This window comes from Neophocaena asiaeorientalis, unplaced genomic scaffold (genome assembly GCF_003031525.2).
Source record: "Neophocaena asiaeorientalis asiaeorientalis breed wild unplaced genomic scaffold, Neophocaena_asiaeorientalis_V1.1 scaffold437, whole genome shotgun sequence".
NCBI lineage: Eukaryota > Metazoa > Chordata > Mammalia > Artiodactyla > Phocoenidae > Neophocaena > Neophocaena asiaeorientalis.
The window spans coordinates 292,702-305,907 of NW_020173375.1; positions in this window are offsets into that span (position 1 = coordinate 292,702).

Here is a 13,206-nt window from a genome sequence, read left to right on the forward strand (position 1 = left end):
TCTCAACCACTGCGCCACCAGGGAAGCCCTGAGGAAAGCTTTTAACTTGTAGCAGCTCTACTCTGTTTCCTCCCCTCATGCTTCAACCCCACAAAGCAGGACCTTTCCTGCTAGAGAACTAGCAGGGTAGGATTAGGGTCCTGAGAACTGAATTTTCAAAAGTTGGGAAGACCCAGATCTCAGGATGTGATCAGGAAATATCAGGCCCTCAGAGGCACACACTTTCCGGGCTAGGGGTTTTTAATTTAAACAAATCAGCCAGTTCCCCACAACCCCCCCCCCCCCCCCCCCCCCCTCCACAATACATAATTAATATCAAAAGACTATGGAACACAGACTTTAGAGCCTTGGAGAGAAGGATTTTGTCAGAATTCCTTGCAAGTGTGAAAGTTCATCAGGTGCAATGGGATATCGGAGCAGCAGACTTCTCTGGGCAAACCGAGGGACAGGCAGCAGGCAGGTGGTGAGTTCTGGATGGAGATGCCAAGGCAGTGTCTGCTTCTGCTTGTTCTATGCTGGTTGTCTGGTCCTCCAGACATTGTTTTCTCCCAAATGCCTGCCTCTTCCCAGTCCCTCTGCTGGAAAGTACAACTGAGTCAAGGAAGTCCTCACTGAAAACCATGTCATCCATCCATGGGAACCAAATGCAACAGATCTCCAAAAGTGAAGGAGACACTTCCTCCTTCCATCCAACCTCCCACCCCAACCTAAAGGGTCCAGTTAACCTTAATCAGGATAAGGTTAAGCTGCCAAGTACAGATGCCCAACTATAGTGACTTTAATAAGATAAGAATTTAGTCTTTTATGTGAAGTCTGGAGGTTGACATCTAGGACCGTTGTTATTGATGCTCTGCAAACCTCAGAGCATGGTTTCTAGCCTCAGGGTTGCCTCATGGTTGCAAAATAATTACTGTGGCTCTGGCAGTTACATCAGAGTTCCAGGTAGGAAGCAAAAAGAAGGAAGAAGGAGAAGTAGTAAAGGGAAAAGGAGAATCGGGAAGGAAAAAGTTAAGGGGTAAAGAGGGATATGTAAAAAGGTACATGCCCAGTCAGCCTCCCTTTTAAGTCACTTTTCTAGACGCACAATACTTCTCAACTTCCAGTGCTCAGGGAATCTTGCCTCAGCAAGATTATATCTCACTTACCAGAACATCATATGGCTACTCCTATCCATTAAGGAACTAGGAAATGTGTTTTGTTTTTAAGCCGGGCACACCATCAGCCCCAATAAAATCAGAGTCTGCTAGTAAGTTAGAAAGGGAGAGTGGATATTAGGAATAACTAGCCATTGGCCATAAGACAGAGATCCTGGCCCAGATGAACTAGTCTAGAACATGAGATCTGGAAACTAAAGGCTCCTGGCTGGATTTGGAGGACCATCTCTTCCAGGAGATGCAGACACTTTTGGCTACCCCAGGCCTAATGTCCCTGGAGGAGGGTTCCCCCAAGGGCAAGGCCAGAGGTCCACGACAGAAATAAACACCTTAGACCCCTTGAATTCTTGGCATCAATCAGTTCCAGTGGGGACCCTTTTTACCCCTCCATGACACGTTTAACTTAACCAAGCCTGTCCAGCCTCACTCTGATTGTTTTCCTGACACTGACCTTCTAGCTACCGTAGGGCCTGCCCCTGCTACACCAGCCTAGGCTCATCCTGTGTGACCATTCCTCCAGAAACAGTTGAGGCTTGAAAGCCCACCTTTAGGCAAATTATCCCCCCAGCTCTCTTTCAATTGTTTCCACCCAAGGGTCAGGACTACCTTTGCTCTGTACCTATCAGGCTCCAGCAGTCTCCCAGATGTCACATCTTGTGGGATTTGCTGCTGTTTACATTCTAGACTGAAATCCAGGTTCCAGGACTGCAACGCTAACTTTACTATCTGTGTCGGAACTCTCACCTCACCCAAGAGCCCTAATCTCGTTCCATGGTGCCTGTGTCTTTGTCTGAGCTTCCTTCCCAGTGCCTGCCCCCTGCCCCAACCCAGTCATACCCAGCCCCTGAGAGGGGAGCTCTCAGGCATCAGAGCATGTATGTCTGCATCCCTCCTCACTGCCTGTCTCTAGACTCTAAATACCACGCCTTCCCACTGGCCCACGAGGAACACGAGATATCTGACCTGGCATGGGTAGCCACTGCTACCTGCCTTTAGATTCCTCTAAAGCCACACTCTATTCAACTTCTTTTATATTACTTACTGAGGGACTTTTTCTGACTATCTGCCCTGTCGTGATATGTCTAAGATGTCTCTAGGACCTGACCCTCAGAAGCCTGGTGAGTCACTTCTGATAGAGAAGCAGGCTCTGAAGGTTGGGGGTTTGATGATTTCCTGAAATCGGACAATAGCTGCTGATCTGGGCCATTCTTGGCTGTAACCACTTAGAGCCAGCTGTGCATATCCTTGTACCACCAAGTGCCTGGAAAGTCCTGTTAATTAAGGGCCCTTGTCTCTGAATTCTGGTGTGTACATGGTCCTACAGTTGACAAACTGTTCATAACTGGTATTTCATTGTAACCATCCCAATTACCCTGTAAAATAGTGAAGGTGAAATCCCTTCCTTCATTTTCCTTTAGTGTCAGAGACTTCCTAGTGTTTAGAGACCATCATAATAATGTGAAAAATAATAGTATAATAATAGTATTACAGGCCCTGGTCCCAGTGAGGGCAAAGCGAGGTCCCTACTGAGTTGGAATTGGTGCCAACAATTCCTTTGTATATTATAATTTTAAAAGCTCTGTCCACAAAGCCCTTGTGAAGAAAGTGGAACAGTTTTTATTCCCACTTTACAGAGGGCTTGCCCGGGCTCCCAGAGGAATTAAGAGCTCTGCCCCTTATAAAGCGTCAGGCCAGCCCTCAAGTGAGGCTATGACCACCAAGCCCATGGTTCTTTCCACTCCTGGTATGCATGTGGTGGTATTCATGGACACCCAGAAGCTTCAGCACTAGGGTAATGGAGCTCCATGTCTTGATTCCTGAGGTGATAAGTGAGTGTTTTCAAATCACAGCCAAGAGCTGACCACAGATCCTCCAACACTTGGTTTGGAGTGTTCTGAACCATCCTCATTAGGAAAAAGGCTGTTGGGCTCGTAGGAAGAGGTTTGTTCTGATCTGATGGGCCTCTGGTACCTACTCAGAAGAATATTAGGTGAGAACCCTTAATGATCTCAGAAACTGATAAATGGACAGATATTAATGTGTGATGAAAAACGCTCAGAGGAGAAACATTGTATATAATCATGACTTTGCATGTCTATTAGTAATTCTGTAACAGAAGTTATCTTTTCCCCAAGCCCATCATCCCTATACTATAAACTGAAAAAAAAGTCTCCACCGCATCTGAGATTTTGTATGATTACTCCTGACTTAAGCTCTCTATAAGAAGTTAATGCTTTAGACAAGTCTTTGAACTTGAAATATCCAAACTGTGCCTTTATATCTGTTTCATTGTTCACTAAATTTCCTGAGGAGACCAAGATTCTCTCTTTTGGCTGACAAAGTAGATAACATAGAATTGAGGATTAACTTGTCTAACACAGAATCTGGAAAATGCGAAGAAAACTTAAGTATCAAATAGCATTGTTATCTTCATGTAAAATTAGTTATTAAGCTCTTACTTAAATATAATACCTTGCATGTGTGTAGTACTTTACAAGACTCCTTTCCATCCATTATCTTACTCAATCCTCAGCACAATCCTAAAACACAGGTCAGTGTCATTAGCTCCATCTCCCTCATAGAGGGAAACTGAGACGCTGGGAGGTCATGACTCATGCATCTAAAACTAGGCATCAGCAGAAGTTAGAGACCAAACTACAGGGACGTGCAGAGGAAGTACGTTCACCAACCCCACGCCCTCCCCTATGACACTGACCCTGCCTCCCTTGGTCTCCAGTGGAATCTGGGGACACAGGAAAAATCTCACCAATGTAGCCATGATCTAGAAGTGTCATCTTAGCTTGCCTGCTCATCTGAACTATTGCATTATGAGGAGTACAGATTCCAAAGGCAGTGGTGACAGTCCTGTATCCATTGGTGACCACAATCTTCAGGTTTCCCTGGTTATTGCTAAGATCCACCTGGCGTGGCCCCAGTGTTCTCTTTCGACCCTGAAGGCATCCAGTAAGGATTAGCAGTAACGACCCCTACAATTTTTCCTGCCCCTCTGACTTAAGGATGATGTAATCTAATTCATAGTTGTGGATGCAGAAAATCAGGCATTTAGAAAAGCCTCCACCACCTCCTTCAACTGCCTTTCTGAGGAAAGTAGCCCTGAAACAACTTGAGAGTTGTGACATGAAGGTAAAAACTCATGACCAGAAGGACAGCTCCTTATAGCTTGATAGGCCATTTCTTCAGCAAATGTTCAGTGTGTTCCAGTGTTCAAATGTGCAAAGTCAAACAGTAGGCCCTGAGATTGGAACCCCATGATCCTGGTGAACGAGGAGAGTCTCCTCGGTTGCCACCCAATCATGTGAGCCCTGCTTTTGGAGGTAAGGGGGCAGAAATCCCCAAAGAAAGAGGGCAGATTCCTTTGACAGCATCAGCTCAATCTGGGGCTCAGCTCTAGCTACAGGAAAAGCATCGCAGTCCCAGAACCAGCCCCAAGAATGCAGGGTCCCATAGCTTAGTAGAGGGACCAGAAGTGGAATGGTGATTCTTTCCGGTTTAAACCCATTTGGGCAGTTTACTAGTCAGAGAACAGGGGACTATAGGTGTGTCCACAAGCTTGGTGTCTATCACAGCTCTTCCTCTCCCAGGGTTGAGGGCTACCATAAAAATACCCCCTGCCTGCCCCCTCCCTCTAGATTAGCCCCTTCCTGTGGGTGGATTCTGTGCTGTTTTCATTTTCAATTTTCCCCCAGACACAGTCTGTCAGATTACCATTGACTCCATGTCCATAGCCAGGCCCAGTAACCCCAGCCCAGCCCAAGACCCCAGGGCTCAAGACCCTGGCCTCATGGATTTAGGAAGGAGTTTAAACAGAGTAGAGTTTCAAAACAGGTAACCCAAATCAGGAACAAAAATGAAGAAAAGTCAAATCGTGACGTGAACGCAGTCTCAGAACAAAGGCAGATTAGGTAAACTGGAAATTGAATTCAGGGGCCCAGAATGAATGCAGCTGGCAGTGGACGTCCTAGCGTCAGGTGGGCGTTGGAAAGCTGATGGTACAAAGGCAAAAGCCATGGATCTCAGAGGCAATCACTGGTGGCATGGTAAAGGCTGGCTGGAAGCAGCTGCAGGCCATCAGCCTGTCTACTCTCCTCTGTCCTGGTCCCCATTATTGTCAATGGCCTTGACACACCCATGATGGCACCTGTAGTACTGCCTGGCCCTCTGGCACCTGAGCCCCTACTGTCATTACATGGCATTGCAGTTTCTAACTCCCTCCTGATAGGACTGCTCCCCTGTCCCACCCCATCAGCCCTGTCCAGTGGACCCAGGGCCACCCACACCCATCAGATGCCCTACTGGTATCAGAGGATTGAGTGGTGGAGGTCACTGCAGACCTCCTGACTCTTTGGCTCCCGGATCCAGTTTCTCTTGACGAGGGAGACCTGCCACCTCCTGACTTATCTCCTCCCCAGACTCATATAGGCCCACACCCTGAAGCACAGCTGTCTGAAAAGTAAAGCAAAGACTGAGCGTAATACCAAGTTCTCGGGAGCCCTACCAGAAATAACCCAATTCCCCACTCCATTGCCTGCAATAAACTTACATTTCTGAACACTTGAGGGCAATCACATAGAGCTCAGGTAAAATAAGCAATTTATACAAATAGCGTTGGCAATTATTTGAAAAAAGACAGAACAAACATTTATTGGGCTTCCAGAAAGTTCCAGGCAGTGTGCTAGACACACTGGTTAGAGTTTATCATTGTTATAACGACCCTGTGACTTTGGACTGTGCTCTTCCAGCTGACAGATGAGGGAACTGAGACTCAGGGAATTTAAATAATTTGCACCACCAGCTCACAAGCTAGGAAGAAGACAGGATTCAAAACAAGTTTGGCGTAACTTAAAAACCGATGTCCGTTCTATGATTCTCTGTATTCTGTGATGAATATGTATCAATTCCAGGTGGATGCTATGCCAATGACACCCACCCATGTTTGTCTGCCTGCCTGCCTGTCTCAAGCATTAGACTATAAACCACTTGAGGGTAGAGGTCTGCCATCCAGGCAGTCTACATCTAGGATGCAGGTAAGAATCTGACCAGTGGAGCTTAGTAAATATTGATTGATGTGTGACTATCCACAGGAGACCACATCTCTGTCCAGGAGATGATACATTTTGTCCCTAACCTCAAGGAGCCCCAGTTCAGATCAAGAGCAGGCCCATAAGAAGCTTAACAATTGCAATTTAATCCCCAAGATCTGCAAAAGCCACCATAGAAAACATCTTTGGAAAGAATTGATTCTTTTTGTGCAAATAGCTTGTTCTTGAAAGATAATGACTTTTGTTGCTGATGGTGGTTACCAGACACTTCTTTCCCTTTTGCTAAATGTGTGAAAGAAAAACATCTGATTAATGTTCCAATGCTGCTCTTCTGATTTTCCAGATTAAGACAGAATAAACGTGTTCAGCATTTAGGAAGTCCCTGCTGCCTCAAGCACAAGAATATAGATATTTGGAATCTTCTCACTTTTCAAAGAACAATTCTCATATCCTACTCTAAAGGATAAGTGAGATGTATGTAGCCTTCAACTTGGCATCCTGAACAAAGAATCTTCTTTCCTATAATAATGTCACCCTCTACTGAAAGTTTAGGATGTTGCTGCTCCTATTTCTTAAAGGCAAGGTGCTTGGCACTGAGAAAATACCATTGCTAGTATTCATGCCCAGGAACAAATCTTCTCTGTTTTTCTTAATCTCCCACCACTGGGCTTAGAATAGGGTTGTGTGCGTGGTGTGTGTTTTATAAATGTAGTTTGCTGATTAATTCAGGAAACTCTGTGTCCTCAGAAAAACTGCTGCCTGGCCTGAAAATGTGCAAATCATAGTCTCTGAGCTCTGTGCAGAGCCAGCACCCACTCTCCCACCCATAGAATTCAGGAAAGTGGGGGCAGATCTGGGTTTTCGTCCTCTCTATATGTCCAGTGCCTAGAATAGCGCCTGGCATACAGAAGACTGCTCTCAAATGCTTGTGAAGCAGGTTTATAAGTGAATGAGAAATCAGCTTTACAAGCATAGAAGCTTTTTTTCCAAAAATGAAATTATTTCCATCTATATTTGCTCACACTGCCATAATAAAATACCATAGAATGGGTGGCCTAAATAATAGAAATTTATTTTCTGGAAGTCTGAGATCAAGGTGACATCATTGTCAGGTTCTGATGAGAACCCTCTTCCTGGCTTGCAGATGGCTGTTTTTTCACTATGTGCCCACGTGGCCTTTCCTCAGCCTCTTTCTCCTCATGTAAAGCCACCAATCCTATCAGAGTAGGACTCCACCCTTATATCGGCATGCAACCTTAATTATCTCCTAAAAGCCCTATCTCCAAATACAGTCACATTGGGGGCTTGAACCACCATCTCTTCTGTTTTCAGGCTCTGAGCCATTGTCTCTGCCATGATCACTTACTAGATAGTAACCATAATCATTCTAAGACATGGGTCAGCAAACAGTGTTCCAAGAGCCTAATCTGGCCTGCCACCTGTTTTTGCATGGCCTGCAAGCCTAAGGATGGATTAACATGTTTAAAGTTTGCCAGAAAATCTAAATTAGAATATTCCACAACGTGTGAAAATTACATGCTATTCCCATTTCAGTGCCATGCTCATCCATTTCAATGTTGTCTGTAGCTGCTGCTGCATTACAATAGCAGATGGAGCAGTTGGGACAAATCTTATGACCCACAAAGCCTAAAATATTTACAGTCTGGCCCTTTACACAAAAATTTATGGACCCCAGTTCTAGGCTAATGGTTCTCTGGGGAACTTGTTAGAAATTTAAATTATCTGGCCTCATCTACTGAATCAAATTGTGGATGTAGCGTCCCGCAATTTGAGTTTTAGTAATCTTGCCGGTGATTCTGATGTGCCCTGGATGAGCGCTGGTCTAGACGAATGAACCACGTTCTGAGATAAAGGCAGAAATCGGTCTTTATTTAAGCACCCACTATGTGCCTGGTCCCAAGCTCACAGGCTGTGATTTAGTTCAACTAGCGAGAGACCAGAAAAAAAAACGATGCTCAGGAAATCCCTCCGGAGTAGCGGTTGTTTCCACTGCAAAGTAGCCGCCTGTCGTAAAAGAAGCAGCATAAAGCGATCCCAAACGCGATAGGCAAGCATCCCTGGGGGGTTTCAGGCAAAATGAGTTCTTAAATATTTGATTTTCTCTCCAGTCACTGGCCGCCTTTCTATTTGGTTTGGGGCTGAAATAAGACAGCTTGTAAGTAACTGGAGAGGGTGTTTACCCAGTGAATTAGTTCGGCTTTCATTGTGCAAGGGATTAGCGCGAAGCAGTGGCTCCGTTTCAGGTTAGAGGGGCTCGCCGTTCGCTAGCTCCAGGCCAGGACTAATTATCATAGGACCGAGGCCATTAAAGGGCTTAACTACCAGTGCCCCCTTCCAGAACTGGATTAGCCGTTCGCTTGCAGCTCTTGGCCGATAACCATTCCCAGTTCCGTCTGCTCTCTGCCGCGATGTGAGCCGGAAAATGCGGCGGACTCACAGCTCGGAACTGCCAGGCACGTGGGCTCCCGGCCTGGAAAGCTCTGCGACTTTCAGGGGCCAAGAATACACTCTCCCTGGGGAAAGACTGGAGACCGCCTGAGGCCTCTCTCCTATCAGGATGTTTATGGGAAGATGGACGGGATAGCCTGGGGGAGAGAGGGCTGTGAGAGGCTCCTGCCAGGCTCCAGGAAAGCCCAGGCGCTGTCCAGGGTCCCCGGGAGCCCGGAGGGCAGAGTGCGGGGCTGCCCTGTCACCGGGGACTCAGAACAGCGGGACAAAAGGATCAGGGTGTTCACATGGGCTACCACAACGCCACTCCTCCGTCGCACTTTTTCTTTCAGAGTCAGAGGGGGAGTCTGCACAATTGTGGGAGGTACAGAGTTGTTTGGGGATTTTTCCCCTGCTCTGTGGAATGGGGCAAGTAAGTTACCTCATTTCCTTAAATCTCGGTTCCTCATCTATAAAATCAAAATAAAGTAGTGCCTAGTCAAAGGGTTGTCTGTGGGTTGAAGTATAGGGAGAGCTAGTTTATTTCAAGGCTCAATATGTCAGTGCTCTTAGGCTGATGAAGACCGGGCAAGCAAGAAAGAACCCTTTCTCTCTCTCCTAAACCTGCTGCGAGGAAGGACCCCTGCTCTAAACCTGCAGGGAAGAAGGGCCTTTAAAGATTTTCTAGTTTTCTACTTCCTAAATTTTCCAAAATGAGAACTATTTTAAATGTTAGTAACACTTGTAACATTCTTTGAAAGAGCAAATAAAAAAAATATATGGATCTCACCAAAAATAAAAATAAATATGTGAGGTGTTGGATGTGTTAATTAACTAGATGAGAGGAATCCTTTCACAATGTATCTGTGTATCAAACCATCGTGATCTTTACTTTAAATATATCACAATTTTGTCAGTCATACCTCAATAAAGCTGAAAAAAATGTCTGTAGAAGGAGAGACCATCCATCTGAAAGTAGTAATAAAACTGCTGAGTGGAAAATATATATATATACACATATATGTGGATCTGAAGACCCCTCATGATCACTGCCTGCGCCCCAAGGGGTTCAAAGCCTACAGGTTTGGAAGGGCTCATATGTTCAACTCCCCACCTTGACAGAAAGGTCAGCTGCTGTTTGCACACCTCTAAAGGTGGGGTACCCCAACTTCCCACACAGCTCAATCCATTTCAGTGTTGTTCCGATGAAAGAAAATTCTGTTTTAAAACAGCAATTGTACTCCAACTAAAAAAAACAAAACAAAACCAAGAAACAGTACGTTTATGACAGTCACCAAAATAACAGTGATTATTTCTGGTTGATGGGATTATGAGTGACTTTTTTTTTTTTCCAGATTTTCCATATACCTACAAAAAAGCCCTACATTTACTATTAGAAAAAAGTCTATGAGCATAATTAAAATTTGTTGTAGTCATATAATTTATAATAATTAAATATCTTGTAAAATATTAAATCAAAAAGTGTGTCGCTGTAACTTTTACCACTTGGTTCTCGTTTTAGCCCTGGGTCTACACAGACAAGTCTAATATTGCCCATGACAACTCTTCAAGTATGTGAAGTCAGCAGCCAGGTAAGAGCCCCACAGAGAATGTGTTAGTGAGAAAAATTGAATCAGAAGTGACTGCATTCTTCAGGTGCTCATTGTTGCTTCCTTTCTCAGTGGAGGCTTCTAGACTGCTTGCAAGGACACTTTAATAAGTCACAGCCAAATCTACCCAAGCCGCTGGCCACAATCTTTCCCAAATATATCTGTTGAGGTTTTTTGAAAAAATCAATTTCAGTCCTTATTTGGAAACCAAATAAATACCAAGAATCTTTTCAGTTGCCTAATTATTATTCTTTTAGTTTTTAAATTGTTTGAAGGTCATTTGGATATAGAAGGAATTTAACAATAAGTGGAAAATATGGATTTAAGTTGTAGCAGAATGGAACCATGACAATATCTTTAATTTGTGGTTTTAAAGAAAACTTCTCAGACTCTACCTTTGTCATGGGGTTGGGCACCAATGAGGAGTCCTCTCTGGCTATTTGCTGAGTGATTATTCCTTTATCATAGGACTTCCTAACACACTTGTTTGATTCTGGTAAATGGGGCCAAGAGGAATTCAACTCCGTTCATTAAATACTAATTGAGTGCCTACTACATGGCACACTGCACCAAGAGCTGATAAAGCAAAGAATTTCCAAAAATCACAGTGAATAAGAGAAAGCTCACCATGGAAGATCTGGAGCATTTATAAGTCAGTAATCTCTGTGACTTCACAGAACTCTTCACCACTCACCATTGGGCTTTGTGGAGGGTTAGGTTGATTGAGTTCAATGCAGCTAAAACGGGCAAGGCAACTATTGGTGTGTTTGGAAAGATGCCAAGCTCTGAGATTTGTTTTAATTGTGTGTGTATTTTTTTTAAAAAAGAAATAAACTGAAAGAATGGAATGTTCTCAAAACGCAAAGTGTAATAATCAGGTCAAGAGAAATCAAATTGGAATAAGAGTTAGTGTCCAATATTGAACATATGAACATAAACATATTTGGATCACTTCAACAAATATTTGGTGAGCAAATTCCATGTACAAAGAATAGTGCTGGGAGCCATTAAGGACCAAAAGAAGAGTAAGAGGGGGTCTTTATACATAAGGAACTCACAATTTAGGTGGGAGGGGTACATATTAATAATTGTAATAAAAGTAAACTATGATAAGTACTGAACTACAAGCAAAGTACTATGGGAGTTTGACGGAAAGACAAATAAGGGAATCTCAGATTTCTTGGAGGTGGAATAATTTGAAATGGGCCTTAAAGATTTGTTATTACAACCGTAAAACCTAAGCGAATCTATGTTTCTACGGCACTGTCAGTGTATCCCAGATCTTCCTTTCCTGCAAGGTACACACAGAGTAAAATGAATGACATCAGAATTTCTCACTAATCACCTGACACAAAATGTTATTTGACCCAGAAAAATTGGCAAGGGATAATTTCTGAAGTTATACTGAAGACAGGCTCAAAAGGTATGTCATTTTATTAGGAGTTAATTCAATTACAGGTTAGGTTATGGTAGGTGGATTGAGTCAGAGGTTTAAGAAGAGAGATGGAAATTCTGCCGTACCATTTGAATACCTGAGTGGTGCATAAGCACCCTAGTGATGACTCTGCAAGAGGACATTTATTTATCCCTAGAACATTCCCAGAGATGACTGAGCTCAGATTCAGTGACTTATAGTCTAACCTGGAAAATGCGGGAGCCCCCGGATAATCTTAAATGCACCTCCAAAGCAGGGCATCTCTCATAATTATACACCCTGTTGGAGGCTAGTGGGAGTTGGTAGACAAACTGTGCTTGACTGTGATCCAAATATAGTTCTCTCAGTTACTGGTTGTGTGGGCTTGGTCATGTTACTTAGCCTCTTTGAGGCTCAGTTTCCTGTTCTTTAAAATGCCTACTATGCAATCTGTTTGTTAGGAGGTTTAAAGATGAAGATATTTATATATCTAGGCACTTAGCACGGTGTCTTGTATATACTACACACTCAACATATTAGAGCTACTGGGACTATTATGTATTATATCTTGCCAACATTCATTCAACCACTGATAATAATATTGAGTCCCTCAAAAGTGCAAGGCCCTTTCCTAGGTAAGAGACTGAGATATCGGTAATTGAAGTTGAATGTCTCTACCCACACATTCGGACTCCTACTCAGTTGGGTGAGAGGTCAATTAGAGAGCAATGGATGCTACATTTTCATTACACTTGCAAATGGTAGTGGGTTCAAATTTTGATTGCATGAGGGTTAAAAGAGGATTTAAATAGGATTGTGTGTTAAATAGGATTGTGTAAGGATTGAGTGAGAGAATACAGCTAAAATGCTTAGCATGGTGCTTGGCAAGAGTAAGCACCAAACAAATGTCAGCTATTATTATCATAGGTATATAATTTCACATTTGTTTTTTCTAGACATATGTGCCTGTTGCTTGAGCAGGTCTTATTCAGGGGCTTATTTTGGTTTTATTAAAAAGTGGTACTGATTTCTAGTTACAGCAAAAATACATAGTGCCATATTTTATTGATTCTAAGAGGCATGTTTTTCACATTTCAACACTGATGTCTGAAAATGATGGCCTTCTCATTGCCTGCGCATGTACAAACTTGGTGGATATTCCTGATGATAGGACTGGTAACTGTAGTCCCTTAACCTTTTAATCAGCAAACGGTTTAAGGACCATCTGGGGAAGGAAGATGAGTCCCTGTTATCATCTGAACACCTTCCTTTAACACATTATGGTAAGATCAAGAAACATCAGTGTCGGGGCTTCCCTGGTGGCGCAGTGGTTGAGAGTCCGCCTGCCGATGCAGGGGACATGGGTTCGTGCCCCGCTCCAGGAGGATCCCACATGCCGCAGAGCGGCTGGGCCCGTGAACCATGGCCGCTGAGCCTGCGCGTCCGGAGCCTGTGGTCCGCGACGGGAGGGGCCACACAGTGAGAGGCCCACGTAACGCAAAAAAAAAAAAAAAAAAAAA